This window comes from Canis lupus, chromosome 29, assembly GCF_011100685.1.
Source record: "Canis lupus familiaris isolate Mischka breed German Shepherd chromosome 29, alternate assembly UU_Cfam_GSD_1.0, whole genome shotgun sequence".
NCBI classification, from domain to species: Eukaryota; Metazoa; Chordata; class Mammalia; order Carnivora; family Canidae; genus Canis; species Canis lupus.
In genome coordinates, this window is record NC_049250.1 from 227,506 (window position 1) to 243,712 (window position 16,207).

Sequence of the window (16,207 nt, forward strand, 5' to 3'; positions counted from 1 at the left end):
CGATTCTTTTCGATTCTCTTCAATTCCATTCTTTTCGGTTCGATTATATTCGATTCAATTCGATAGTTTTCGATTCCATTCCATTCGATTAGATTCGATTCCTTTCTTTTTTTAAAAAAAACTTTTATTTATTTATGATAGGCACACAGTGAGAGAGAGAGAGGCAGAGACACAGGCAGAGAGAGAAACAGTCTCCATGCACCGGGAGCCCGACGTGGGATTCGATCCCGGGTCTCCAGGATCGCGCCCTGGGACAAAGGCAGGCGCTAAACCACTGCACCACCCAGGGATCCCCACGATTCCTTTCTATTCTATTCTATTCTATTCTATTCTATTCTATTCTATTCTATTCTTTTCTATTTGATTGGATTCTTTTTGATTCATTTCGATTTGATTCATATCGATTCAATTCAATTCGATATTTTCGATTCAATTCGATTATTTTCGTTTCGATTAGAAGGTTTTCAATTCGTTTCTTTTAGATTATTTTTGATACGAATTCCTTTCTTTCCTAATCGATTTGAGTCGATTCGATTCTTTTCGATTTGATTCTTTTCAATTCGATTCGATTCGATTCTTTTCGATTCTCTTCAATTCTATTCTTTTCGGTTCGATTATATTCGATTCAATTCGATAGTTTTCGATTCCATTCCATTCGATTAGATTCGATTCCTTTCTTTTTTTAAAAAAACTTTTATTTATTTATGATAGGCACACAGTGAGAGAGAGGCAGAGACACAGGCAGAGAGAGAAACAGGCTCCATGCACCGGGAGCCCGACGTGGGATTCGATCCCGGGTCTCCAGGATCGCGCCCTGGGACAAAGGCAGGCGCTAAACCACTGCACCACCCAGGGATCCCCACGATTCCTTTCGATTCTATTCTTTTCTATTTGATTGGATTCTTTTTGATTCATTTCGATTTGATTCATATCGATTCGATTCAATTCGATTTTTTCGTTTCGATTCGATTCTTTTCTATTCTATTCGATCGATTCTTTTCTATTCTATTCGATTCTTTTCTATTCGATTCAAATCGATTCTTTCGATTCGATTTCATTCGATTTGAAACTTTTTGATTCGATTCGATTCAATTCTTTTTGATTAGAATATTTTCAATACAATTCGATTCGATTCTTTTCATTTCAGTTCGATTCCTTGCGATTTGATTCTTTTTGATTCGATTCAATTCGATTCTTTTTGTTCCAATTCCATTCATTTTGATTCGATTATTTTCAATCGATTCGATTCTTTTCAATTCCATTCAATCGATTCGATTATTTTCTATTTGATTCGATTTTTTTCTTTTCGATTTGATTTTTTTTGAATTGATTATTTTCGATTCGATTCGATTCGATTTTTTCATTTCAATTCGATTCGAGTCTTTTCGATTCGATTCAAATCGATTCTTTTCGATTCGATTCAATTCCTTTCAATTCCATTCTTTTGTTTTCGATTCGATTTGATTCAATTTTTTCGTTTCGATTCTTTTTGATTCGATTCTATTCGATTCAATTAGATTCTTTTCGATTCGATTACATTATATTCGATTCGATTATTTTTTATTCTATTCTATTCGATTCGATTCTTTTCTATTCAATTTGATTCTTTTCGATTCAATTCGATTCGATTCTTTTCATTTCCATTCGATTCAATTATTTTCTTTTCGATTCGATTCAATTCTTTTCGATTCTCTTTGATTCGATTCTTTTCGATTTGCTTAGATTCGATTCTTTTCGATTCTTTTCAATTCAATTCGATTCGATTCTTTACGACTCGATTCCTTTCTTTTCGAATCCATTCGATTCGATTGTTTTCGATTTGATGATTCGATTCAATTCTATTTTATACGATTGATTCGATTCATTCGATTCTTTTCGCTTCCACTGTATTCTATTCTTTTGAGTCGATTTGATTCGATTTGATTTTTATCGATATGATTCTTTTTGATTTGATTCGATTCGATTCTTTTTGATTCGATTTGAATCATTTCGATTCGAGTCAATTTGATTCGATTCTTTTTGAATTGATTCGATTATTTATGATTCAATTCTATCTGATTCAATTTGATTCTTTTTTATTCTATTTGATTATTTTCAATTCTATTAGATTGGATTACATGATTTTTGAACCGATTCAATTCGACTGGATTTGATTTTTTCGATTCGAATGATTCTTTTCGATTCCATTCAATTGGATTCGATTCTTTTTGATTAGATTCAATTCGATTCTGTTCGTTTCGATTCGATTCTTTTTTATTCGGTTCGATTCAATTCCTTTTGATTCAATTTGTTTGAATTATTTTAAATTCGATTCAATTCGTTAGATTTGATTAGATTCGATTCTTTTCGATTTGAAATGATTCGACTCAATTCTTTTTGATTCGATTCGATAATATCCGTTTGGAATCGATAGTTTTTGATTCGTTTCTTTTCAATTCAATACTTTTTTTTCCGAATTGCTTTCCTTTTGAATTGATTCGAGTCGATTCTTTTCGATTCTCTTGATTCGATTCGATTCGATTATTTCAATTGGATTCGATTCTTTTTGATTCGATTAGAAACTTTTCGATCCTTTTCAATTCGATTCGATTCTATTCTTTTCGATTGAATTCATTTTAATTCTTTTTGATTCGATTCGATTTGATTTTTTTCGATGGATTTGATTCTTTTCAATTCTATTCTTTTCTGTTAGATTCAATTAGATTCAATTCTTTTCAATTCTATTCGATTTGATTCTTTTCTATTCTTTTGGAAACGAATTGGTTCGATTCGATTCTTTTCGATTTGATTTGATTCTATTCAATCTTTTTGTTCCATTCAATTTGATTCATTGATTTGATATTAGATGCGATTTTTTTGATTCGATTCTTTTCAATTTTATTCGATTCGAATCGATTAGATTCTTTTCTATTTGATTTGATTCGATTCGATTCGATTCGATTTTTTCGATTCGATTCGATTATTTTTGATTCGATTCGATTCGATTTGATTTTTTTCGATTTGATTTCAATCTTTTCGATTCGATTCTTCTCGATTCGAGTCAATTTGTTTCGATTCTTTTCTATTTGATTCAATTATTTACGATTCAATTCGATCCGATTCAATTCGATTCTTTTCGATTCGATTCTATTCTTTTTATTTCTATTCGATTGCACTACATGATTTTTGATTGTATTGGATTCGATTCGATTAGATTTTTTCGATTTGATTCGATTCTTTTTGATTCGATTCTTTTCAATTCGATTCGATTTGATTCTGTTCGATTCGATTGGATTCTTTTTGATTCGATTCGATTCTTTCGATTTGAATCGATTCAATTCTTTTCGATTCGATTCGATTTGATTATTTTCTTTTCGATTCTTTTCAATTCTTTTCGATTCTCTTTGATTCGATTCTTTAAATTTGCTTAGTTTCGATTCTTTTCGATTCTATTCAATTCGATTCGATTCATTTCTTTTCAATTCTATTTGATTCGATTCAATATTTTCGATTCGATTCATTTTGAATCGATATTCCATTCGATTCATTCGATTCTTTAATTCGATTATATTCAATTCAATTCGATTCGATTCTTTTCGATTCTATTCAATTCGATTCAATTTGAATCTTTTTTATTCTATTAGATTTTTTTTATTCAATTCGATTCGATTCTTTTCGATTCGATTTGATTTGATTATTTACGTTTCGATTCGATTTGATTCTTTTCTATTTGATTCGATTCAATTCTTTTCGATTCGATTAGATTCAGTTTTTTTCAATTCGATTAGATTCGATTCTTTTCGATTCTTTTCAATTCGATTCCATTCGATTCTTTTCCATTCAATTGTTTTGAATTCGATTTGATTCGATTAGATTTTTTTTATTTATGATAGTCACAGAGAGAGAGAGAGAGAGAGGCAGAGACACAGGCAGAGGGAGAAGCAGGCTCCATGCACCAGGGAGCCCAATGTGGGATTTGATCCCGGATATCCAGGATGGCGCCCTGGGCAGGCACCAAACCGCTGCGCCACACAGGGATCCCAATTTGATTCTTTTCGATTAGATTTGATTCCTTTTGCTTCGAGTATTTTTGATTCGATTCGATTCGATTATTTTCGATTCGATTTGATTCGATTCGATTATTTTTTATTCGATTCCATTCGATTATTTTCGATTCAATTCGATTCGTTTAAATTTGATTATTTTCGATTCGATTTGTTTCTTTTCGGTTCGATTCGATTATTTTCTATTTGAATCTATTTGCTTCTTTTCGATTCCATTATTTTCGATTCGATTCGATAATTTTGGATTTGATTCGATTCGATTATTTTCGATTTGATCCGATTTGATTATTTTCGATTCGATTCATTTATTTTCGATTCGATTTGATACAATTCGATTATTTTCGATTTGATCGAGTATTTTCTATTTGATTCGATTCCATACGATTCGATTATTTTCGATTCGATTCAAATGGATTCGATTCGATTCTTTTCAATTCGATTCGATTCTTTTCGAATTGATTCGAGTCTTTTCGATTCGATTTGATTCGATTCGATTATTTTTGATTCGATTATTTTCGATTAAATTCGATTCTTAATTTACGATTTGATTCGATGCGAATAGATTATTTTCAATTTGATTCGATTCGATTATTTTTGATTCGATTCAATTATTTTCGATTCAATTCCGTTCGATCGATCGATTATTTTCTATTCAATTCGATTCGATTCGATTCTTTTTGGACCGATTCTTTTCGACTCGATTCAAATCAACTCGATTCTTTTCGATTTGATCATTTTCGATTCGATTATTTTCCATTCGGTTCGAATATTTTCGATTCGATTCGATTCGATTATTTTCTATTTCATTCAATGATTTTTTATTCGATTCCATTATTTTCTATTCAATTCGATTCGATTCTTTTCTATTCGATTCGATTCCATTCGATTTGATTATTTTCGATTCAATTCCATTCGATTCTATTCAATTATTTTCTATTTGATTCGATTCGATCATTTTTTATTCAATTTGATTTGATTCGATTCGTTTATTTCGATTCGATTGTATTCATTTCAATTATTTTCTTTTCGATTCGATTCGATTCTTTTCGATTCGATCCGATTTGATTATTTTCGATTCGATTCATTTATTTTCGATTCGATTTGGCTGACACGCGGTCCTTCCCAGTTCCACACTGCCTGCAGATGGAGTTACGAACATCCTCACTAGACATGTTTGTCAGAAGCTCATGGGACACAATGGGCAAGCTGCAGACTTCAATGGTTGTGTCTCCAGGTGCAGTAGAGCTTTATTCATGGAATGACCTGACTTCCAATGCTGTAAAGTTTGGGTTAAGTTACGGGTTAGGGTTAGGGTTAGGGTCCTGTTTAAGCTTAGGGTTAGGGTTAGGGTTAGGGTTCAGGTTAGGGTTAGGGGTAGGTTCAGGGTTAGGGGTACACTACGGGTTAGGGTTAGGGTTAGGGATAGGGTTAGGTTACGGGTTAGGTTACGGGTTAGGTTATGGATTCGGGTAAGAGGTTAGTGTTAGGGTACGGGTTAGGGTTAGGGTAGGCTACAGCTTAGGGTTCGGTTTAGGTTTACGTTTAGTGTTAGGGTTAGGGTACGGGTTAGGGTACTGTTTAGGGTTAGGTTTAGGGTTAGGTTACGGGTTAGGGTTAGGGATAGGGTAAGGGTTAAGGTTAGGATTAGGTTAGGGTTAGGGTTAGGATTAGGGATTGTGTTTCATTAGGTTTAGGGTTGGGGTAATGTTAGGGTTAGGGTCGGGTTAGAGTTTGGTTTAGGGTATGGGTGAGGGTTAGGGTAAGTGTTAGGGTACGGTTTAGGATTAGGGTACGGGTTAAGGTTAGGTTTAGGGTTAGGTTTAGGGTTAAGGTTAGGGTCAGGGTTCTGGATAGCGTTAGGTTTAGGGTACTGTTTAGGGTTAGGGTTAGGGTTAGGTTACTGGTTAGGGTTACGGTTAGGGTTAGAGTACGGGTTAGGGTTAGAGTTAGAGTTCGGGTTATGTTTAGGGTTAGGGTTAGGATTAGGCTACAGGTTAGGGTTATATTTAGGGTTATGATTAGGGTTCAGTTTAGGCTTAGGTTTAGGGTACAGATTAGGGTTAGGGTTTGGGTTAGGGTATGGGATACGTTTAGGGTTAGGGTTAGGGTATGGGTTAGGGTTAGAGTTGGGGTTAGGGTTAGGCTTAGGGTATGGGTTCAGGTTAGGGTTAAGGGTAGGTTATGGGTTTGTTTATGGGTTAGGGTTAGGGTACGGTTACGGGTTAGTGTACGGGTTAGTGTTAGGGTTCGGATTAGGGAACAGGATAGGATTAGGGTTTGGGTACGGGTTAGGGTACGGGTTAGGGTACAGGTTAGGTTACGGTTTACGGTTAGTAGGGTACGGGTTAGAGTTAGGGTTCGGGTTAGTGTTGGGGTTAGGTTTAGTTTTAGGGTACGGGTTAGGTTTAGGGTTACTATACGGGTTAGGGTACGGATTAGGGTTATGGTTAGGGTACAGGTTAGGGTTAGGGTACGGGAGAGTTAGTGTTAGAGTTAGGGTACGGGTTTGGGTTAGGGTTAGGTTTAGGATACGGCTTAGGGTTAGGTTTAGGGTTAGGGTTAAAGTACACGTTAGGGTTAGGGTTAGGGTACTGTTTAGGGTTAGGGTTAGGGTTAGGATTAGTTTATGGGTTAGGGTTAGGGTTAGGTTTAGAGATAGGGTTAGGGTTTTGATTAGTGTTAGGGTTAGTTTAGCGGTAGTTTTAGTGAGAGGGCGGGCTATGGTTAGGGTTAGGTTAGGGTACGGTTTAAGGTTAGGGTACCGGTTAGGATTAGTGTTAGGGTTAGAGTTTGGGTTATGGTTATGGTTAAGGGTTAGGGTTAAGGGCTAGGGTTCGGGTTAGGGGTTAGGGGTTCGGGTTCGGGTTATGGTTAGGTTTAGCGGTTAGGGGTTATGGTTAGTTTAGGGGTTAGGGGTTAGGGTTAGGGTTATGAGTTAGGGTTAGGTTTTGGGTTAGGGTTAGGTTTAGGGTACGGCTTGGTTAGGTTTAGAGTTAGGGTTAGGGTAAGGTACACGTTAGGGTTAGGTTTCGGGTACTGTTTAGGGTTAGGGTTAGGGTGAGGTTTAGTTTATGGGTTAGGGTTAGGATTAGGGTTAGGGTTAGCTTCAGAGATAGTGTTAGGGTTATGGTTAGAGTTAGTGTTAGGTTTAGGGGTAGTTTTAATGTTAGGGTACGGGTTTTGGTTAGGGTTAGGATAGGGTACGGTATAGGGTTAGGGTACGGGTTAGGGTTAATTTTAGGGTTAGGATTAGGGTACGGGTTAGTGTTAGGGTACGGGTTATGGTTAGGGTTAGGATAGGGTACGGTATAGGGTTAGGGTACGGGTTAGGGTTAATTTTAGGGTTAGGATTAGGGTACGGGTTAGTGTTAGGGTACCATTTAGGGTTAGTGTAAGGGTTAGCGTGAGGGTTGGGGTTAGCGTAAGGGTTAGGGTATGGGTTAGGCTTAGTATATTGTTTGGGGGATCCCTGGGTGGCGCAGCGGTTTGGCGCCTGCCTTTGGCCCAGGGCGCGATCCTGGAGACCCGGGATCGAATCCCACGTCGGGCTCCCGGTGCATGGAGCCTGCTTCTCCCTCTGCCTGTGTCTCTGCCTCTCTCTCTCTCTCTCTGTGACTATCATAAATAAATTAAAAAAAAATAGTATATTGTTTGGGTTAGGGTCATGGTTAGATATAGGTTACGTGTTAGGGTTAGGGTACGTGTTAGGGTTAGGATATGGGTTAGGGTTAGTGTACGGGTTAGGGTTGGGGTTAGGGTATGGTTTAGGGTTAGGGTACGGGTTAGGGTTAGGGTATGGGTTACGGTTAGGGTTCGGTTAGGGTTAGGGTACGGGTTAGAGTAAGGGTTATGGTTAGGTTTAGGGTTAAGTGTTGAGGTTAAGGGTTACGGATAGCGTTAAGGGTTAGGGTTAGGGTTTAGGAGTAGTGTTAGGGTTAGGTTTAGGATTAAGGTTTGGGGTTTCGGTTAGGGTTAGGGGTTAGGGTAAGGGTTTGGGTTAGTGTTAGGATTAGGGTTAGGGTTAAGGGTTAGGGTTAAGGGTTAGGGTTAGGTTTAGGGTTAGTGGTTAGGGTTTCATGTTAGGGTTAGGGTTATGGGTTAAGGTTAGGTTTAGTGGTTAGGGTTAGGTTTTGGTTTAGGGTTAGGGTTTAGGGTTCAGGGTAGTGTTACGGTTAGGTGTTAGGGTTAGGGTTAGGGGTTAGGGTTAGGTTTATTGTTAGGTACGTGTTAGGGTTAGGGTTAGGGTACGGGTTAGGGTACGGGTTAGGGTTGGGGTACGGGTTAAGGGTTACTGTTCGAGTTAGGGTTAGTGTTAGGGGTTAGGGTCAGGATTAGGGTTAGGGTTAGGGTTAGGGTTAAGGTTTAGGGTTAAGGGTTAGGGTTAGGATAGGTTTTGTGCAGGGTTTAGGGGTTAGGGGTTCGGGTTAGGGATTTGATTCGATTTGATTCTTTTCGATTCGATTCAATTCGAATCAATTCTTTTCGATTCGAATCGATTCCATTCAATTCTTTTCAATTCGATTCTTGTTGATTCGATTCCTTTCTATAGATTCTTTTCTAGTCGATTCGATTTGATTCGATTAGATTCCTTTTGATTCAATTTGATTCAAGTCTTAATTCGATTCGTTCGATTCGATTCTTTTCAATTCGACTCTATTTCTTTCGATTCGATTCGATTCTTTTCCATTCGATTTGATTCAATTCTTTTCGATACTATTTGATTAGATTCTTTTCGATTCCTTTCTCTTTGATTCTATTCTTTTCGATTCGATTCGATTTTTTCAATTCGATTCCTTTCGATTCGATTCAATTCGATTCAAATCTTTCGTTTCGATTCGATTCGTTTCGATTTTTTTCTATTCGACTCGATTCTTTTCGATTCGATTCAATTCAATTCTGTTCGATTCGATTCGATTCAATTCGATTCAATTTGATACTTTTCGATTCGATTCGATTCAATACTTTTCGATTCGATTCTTTTCGATTCGATTCGATTCAATTCTGTTTGATTCGATTCGATTCAATTCGATACTTTTCGATTCGATTCGATTCAATACTTTTCGATTCGATTCGATTTGATTATTTTCTTTTCGATTCTTTCAATTCTTTTCGATTCTCTTTGATTCGATTCTTTAAATTTGCTTAGTTTCGATTCTTTTCGATTCTATTCAATTTGATTCGATTCATTTCTTTTCGATTCTATTTGATTCGATTCAATATTTTCGATTCGATTCATTTTGAATCGATATTCTATTCGATTCAATTCGATTCTTTTAATTCGATTATATTCAATTCAATTCGATTCGATTCTTTTCGATTCTATTCAATTCGATTCAATTTGAATCTTTTTTATTCTATTCGATTTTTTTGATTCAATTCGATTCGATTCTTTTCGATTCGATTTGACTTGATTATTTACGTTTTGATTCGATTTGATTCTTTTCTATTTGATTCGATTCAATTCTTTTCGATTCGATTAGATTCAGTTTTTTTCAATTCGATTAGATTCGATTCTTTTCGATTCTTTTCAATTCGATTCCATTCGATTCTTTTCCATTCAATTGTTTTGAATTCGATTTGATTCGATTAGATTTTTTTTAATTTATGATAGTCACAGAGAGAGAGAGAGAGAGGCAGAGACACAGGCAGAGGGAGAAGCAGGCTCCATGCACAGGGAGCCTGATGTGGGACTCGATCCCGGGTCACCAGGATCACGCCCTGAGCCAAAGGCAGGCGCCAAACCGCTGCGCCACCCAGGGATCCCTCGATTAGATTTTTTCGATTCGATTCTATTCGATCAGTTCGATTCCTTTCGATTCTATTCAATTCTATTCGATTAGATTCTTTTCTATTTGATTCGATTCCATTCTTTTCAATTCGATTCAATTCTTTTCGATTCGAATAGATTTTTTCGTTTTGATTCTTTTAGATTTGATTCAATTCGATTCTTTTCGATTCAATTCCATTCGATTCTATTTGATGCTTTTTGATTCTATTCTATTCTATTCGATTCTTTTCGATTGGATTCTTTTCGATTCAATTCGATTCGATTCTTTTCAATTCGATTAGATTCCTTTCGATTTGATTCCATTCAATTTGATTCTATTCTTTTTGATTCTATTCGATTCGATTATTTTCATTTCAATTCGATTAGATTCTTTTCAATTCGATTCTGTTTGATTCGATTATTCTAGTATATTTGATTCGATTAGATTCGATTCTTTTCAATTCGAATCTTTTCAATTCGATTGCATTCGATTCTATTCGTTTCCAATCGATTCGATTCCAATCGATTCTTTTCGATTCGATTCCATTCCATTCGATTCAATTCTTTTTGATTCTATTCAATACGATTCAATTCGATACTCTTTGATTCCATTTGATTCTTTCCGATTCGATTTGATTCGATTCGAATCGATTAGATTCTTTTCTATTTATTTCAATTCGATTCGATTCTTTTTGATTCAATTCTTTTCGATTTGATTCAATTCGATTCGATTTTTTCGTTTCGATTCTTTTGGATTCGATTCTATTTGGTTCAATTCGATTCTTTTCCATTCGATTCCATTCGATTCAATTCAATTCGAATCTTTTTGTTTCTATTCTATTTGATTTGATTCTTTTTGATTCAATTCGTTTCTTTTCGATTCACATTGATTCGTTTATTTTCAATTCGATTCGATTCGATTCGATTATTTTCTTTTCAATTCTATTCAATACATTTTGATTCTCTTCGATTCAATTCGCTTAGATTTGGTTATTTTCAATTCTTTTCAATTCATTTGATTCAATTCTTTTCGATTCGATTCGATACTTTTTATTTGATTCTTTTCGATTTGATTCTATTTTATTCAATTCAATTCTTTTCCATTCAATTCCATTTGATTCGATTCGATTCGATTCTTTTCGATTCTATTCAATTCTATTCGATTTGATTCTTTTGATTCGACCCGATTCTTTTTCATTCAATTCGATTAGATTCTTTTCGATTCGTGTGTTTTCGATTCAATTCCTTTCTTTTCGAATCGATTCGATTGGATTCTTTTTGATTCGATTTGATTCGATTCGAGCTTTTTTTTCTTTTCTTTCGATTCAATCCTTTTTGATTCGATTCTTTTTGATTCGATTCGATTTAATTCTTTTCGATTCGACACCTTTCGATTCGATTCGATTCGACTCGATTCTTTTCTATTCGATTTGATTCGATTTGAATCTTTTCTATCCCATTAGATTAGATTCGATTCTTTTCTGTTCGATTGGGGTCGATTCTTTTGTTTTCAATTCTATTCAATTCGATTGGATTCTTTTCTTTTTAATTCGATTCAATTTGACTCTATTTGTTTCTATTCTATTCTATTCTTTTATATTCAATTCGAATCAATTCGATTCTTTTCTTTGGATTCTATTCTATTCGATTTGACTTGATTCTTTTCAACTTGATTCGATTCCATTCGATTCGATTCGAATCTTTTCCTATGGATTCGATTCGATTCATTTCGATTCGATTAGATTTGATTCAATTCGATCCTTTTCTATTCTATTTGATTCAATTCTATTCAATTCTATTCAATTGTTTTCTATTCGATTTGATTCAATTCGATTCTTTTCTATTAGATTCGTTTCGATTCTTTTCTATTCTACTGTATCCTATTCGATTCTATTCTATCCTTTCTATTCTATTCATTTCGATTAGATTCAATTTGATTCGATTTTTTCTATTCAATTCATTTCGATTCGAATCGATTCTTTTCGATTTGATTTGATTCTATTCTATTCTATTCGTTTCTATTCGATTCTTTCTATTTGATCCGATTCGATTATTCTATTCTATTCAATTTGATTCTTTTCTATTCTATTCTATTCGATTTAATTTGAATATTTTCTATTCGATTTGATTCGATTCGATTCTTTTCTATTCGATTCAATTCTTTTCTATTCAATTCGATTCAATTCGATTCTATTGGAATCTTTTCAATTCGATTCACTTCTATTCTTTTCTATTCAGTTCGTTTCTTTTCGGTTCGATTTGATTCTGTTTTTTATTCGATTCATTTCAATTCTTTTCTATTTGATTCTATTCTATTCTTTTCTACTCGATTCTATTCTATACGGTTCAATTCCTTTCGATTCAATTAGTTTCTATTCTCTTCGATATTATTCAACTCGATTCGATTCGAATCTTTTCTATTTGATTCAATTCGATTGAATTCGATTCTTTTATAATCGATTCGATTTGATTCAATTCGAATCTTTTCCTATCAATTCGATTCGATTCAGTTCGATACAATTCAAATCTCTTCTATTTGATTCGATTCGATTCTTTTCTATTCTATTCATTTTGATTAAATTCAATTTGATTCAATTTTTTCTATTCGATTTTATTCAATTTTTGATTCGATTCTATTCAATTCGACACTTCGATTCGATTTGATTTGAATCTTTTCTGTTCTATTCTATTCGAATCAATTCGATTCTTTTCTATTCGATCCGATTATTTTTTATTCAATTCGATTCTTTTCAATTCGATTCAGTTCAATTCGATTTTTTTTTCAATTTGATTCGATTTTATTTGATTCGACTCGATTGTTTTCGGTAAATTCTTTTCGATTGGATTTGATTTGATTCTTTTCGATTCGATACGATTCGATTCGATACTTTTCAATTCGGTTCGATTCGATTCTTTTCAATTAGATTCGATTCAGTTTGATTCTTTCGATTCTTTTCTTTTCATTTCGATTAGAATCTTTTAGATTCAATTCGATTGTATTCTTTTCGATTACATTCGAATTGTTTCGATTTTTTCGATTGGATTCGATTCGAATCAATTCGATTCGATTCTTTTAGTTTTGATTCTTTCGATTCAATACGATTCGTATTTATTCTTTTCCATTTGAATCCATTCGATTCTTTTCGATTCGAACCTTTCTATTTGATTCAATTCGATTCTTTTCTTTTTGATTCGATTAGATTCTTTTCTTCAATTTGATTCATTTCTTTTCAATTCGATTCTTTTCGATTTGATTTGATTCTCTTGAATTCGATTCTTTTCTTTTTGATTCGATTCAATTATTTTCATTCAATTCGATTTGATTCTTTTCAATTCAATTCAATCCGTTTTGATTCTCTTCAATTCGATTCGATTCTTTTTGATTTGATTCAATTTGATTCTTTTCAATTCGATTCGATACGATTCAAATCGATACATTTCTTTCGGTTTTGTTTCGATTCTTTTCCATTAAATTCAATTCTTCTTGATTCGATTTGATTCTTTTCAATTCGATTCAATTTTATTCATATTTTTTAAATTCGATTTGATTCAATTCGATATGACTCGAATATTTTCGATTCAATTGTTTTTGATTCGATTTTATTCGATTCTTTTCCATTCAATACGATTCGATTTGATTCTTTGCGATTTGATTCGATTCGATTCTTTTTGATTCGATTCACTTCTTTTGATTCGATTCAATTCGATTCTTTTCAATTATATTCGATTAAATTCGATACTTTCGATTCGTATCGTTTCTTTTCTTTTCAAATCTTTTATTCATTCGATTGTATTCTTTTCGATTCCATTTGATTCGATTCGAATTTTTCAATTGGATTCGATTCTTTTCGATTCGATTCATTTCGAAATGATTCTTTTCGATTTGATTCTTTTCAATGTAATACGATTCGTTTCAATTCTTTCATTTGAATTGATTCGATTCTTTTCGATTCGATTGGATTCAAATCTTTTCGATTCGATTAGATTGTTTTCGATTCGATTCATTTCTTTCCGATTCGATTCTTTTCTATTTGATTTTATTCTTTTTGATTCGATTCGTTTCTGTTCATTCGATTCAATTCCATTCTTTTCAATTTGATTCGATCTGTTTTGGTTCATTTCGATTCGATTCGATTCGATTATTTTCGATTCGATTTGAACGATTCAATTCGATTCTTTTCTTTCGGTTCGTTTCGATTCGTTTCTTTTAGATTCGATTCGATTCAATTCGATTCGATTCAATTCGAATATTTTCAATTCTATTTCATTCGATTCAATTCTGTTCAATTCTTTTCGATTCGATTCAATTCGATTGAATTCGATTAGATTCTTTTCAATTAGATTTGATTCGATAGATTCTTTCGATTCGATTCATTTCTTTTCGATTCTTTTCGATTGAATTCGATTCTATTCTTTTAGATTCCTTTCAATTAGATTCGATTTTTTCAATTGGATTCGATTCTTTTCGATTCGATTCTTTTTGATTAGATACGATCCGTTTCGATTCTTTTCGATTCAATTCGATTCTTTTCAATTTGATTCAATTAGATTCGATTCTTTTCAATTTGATTTGATTCGATTCTTTTTTATTCTATTCGATTCTTTTCGATTCCATTCGATTCAAGTCGATTTTTTCAATTGGATTCGATTCTTTTCGATTCGATTGGATTCGACTGTTTTTGATTCAATTCAATTCTTTTTGACTCGATTCAATTCGATTCGATTTTTTTCAATTAGATTTGACTCGATTCGATTCTTTCGATTCCATTCATTTCTTTTCGACTCGATTCTTTTCGATTCAATTCGATTCTATTCCTTTCGATTCCTTTCCATTCGATTAGATTTTTTCAATTGGATTCGATTCTTTTCAGATCGACTCAATTCGATTCATTCGAATCAAATTGATTCGAAAAGAATTGAAGAGAATCTAATCTAATCAAATCTAGTCGAAAAGAATCGAATCTAATTGAATCTAATGGAAAATAATAGAATCGAAAAGAATCGAATCCAATCAAAAAAATCAAATCGAATCGAATCAAAATTAATCGAATATAATTGAATCGATCAAATCAAAAAGAATCGAATCGAGTCGAATCAAAAAGAATCGAAACGAGTAGAATCGAAAGGAATCGAATCGAAAAGAAAGGAACTAGAATCGAAAAGAATTGAATCGAAATAAATGAATCAAAAGGTCGAATCGAAATGACAATAATCAAAACGAATCGAAAAAACCGAATCGAATCAAATCGAATAGAATCGACTCGAATTGAAAAGAATCAAGAAGGAGCAAGATGGCGGAAGAGTAGGGTCTCCAAATCACCTGTCTCCACCAAACTACCTAGAAAACCTTCAAATTATCCTGAAAATCTATGAATTCGGCCTGAGATTTAAAGAGAGACCAGCTGGAATGCTACAGTGAGAAGAGTTCGCGCATCTATCAAGGTAGGAAGACGGGGGAAAAAGAAATAAAGAAACAAAGGCCTCCAAGGGGGAGGGGCCCCGCGAGGAGCCGGGCTGAGGCCGGGGCGAGTGTCCCCAGGACAGGAGAGCCCCGTCCCGGAGACGCAGGAGCTGCACCGACCTTCCCGGGCGGAAAGAGGCTCCAGGGAGGTGGAGCAGGACCCGGGAGGGCGAGGATGCCCTCGGGCTCCCGGGGACAGTAACAGCAACTGCGCGCCCAGGAGAGTGCGCCGAGCTCCCTAAGGGCTGCAGCACGCACGGCGGGACCCGGCGGGACCGGCGGGACCCGGAGCAGCTCGGGGGGCTCGGGCGGCGGCTCCCCGGAGGGGGCTGCGCGGCCCCGGGAGCAGCTCGGAGGGGCTCGGGCAGAGGAAGAGGCTCCGTGCAGAGGGGGCTGCGCGGTTCCAGGAGCAGCTCGGAGGGGCTTGGGCGGCAGCTCCGCGGAGGGGGCTGCGCGGCCCGGGAGCGCGAATCCAACAGCGCAGACCCCGGAGCACAGGGCGCCGGGACACAGCCCAGGATCCCGCCTCCCCCGGGACAGGCAGAGGCCGGGAGGGCCCAGGACAGCGAGGACGCTCCTGCCCCAGCTGAGCAGATCAGCGGCCCCGCCCCGGAGCCTCCAGGCCCTGCAGACGGAGAGCTCTGGAGTTCCTGCCGGAGCTGAATCCAGGTTTCCAGAGCTGCCCCGCCACTGGGGCTGTTCCTCCTGCGGCCTCACGGGGTAAACAACCTCCACTGAGCCCTGCACCAGGCAGGGGCACAGCAGCTCCCCCAACTGCTAACACCTGAGAATCAGCACAACAGGCCCCTCCCCCAGAACACCAGCTAGACTGACAACTTCCAGGAGAAGCCAAGGGACTTAAAGAACACAGAATCAGAAGATACTCCCCGGTGGTTCTTTTTTTGTTTGTTTGTTTTTGTTTTTGTTTTTGTTTTG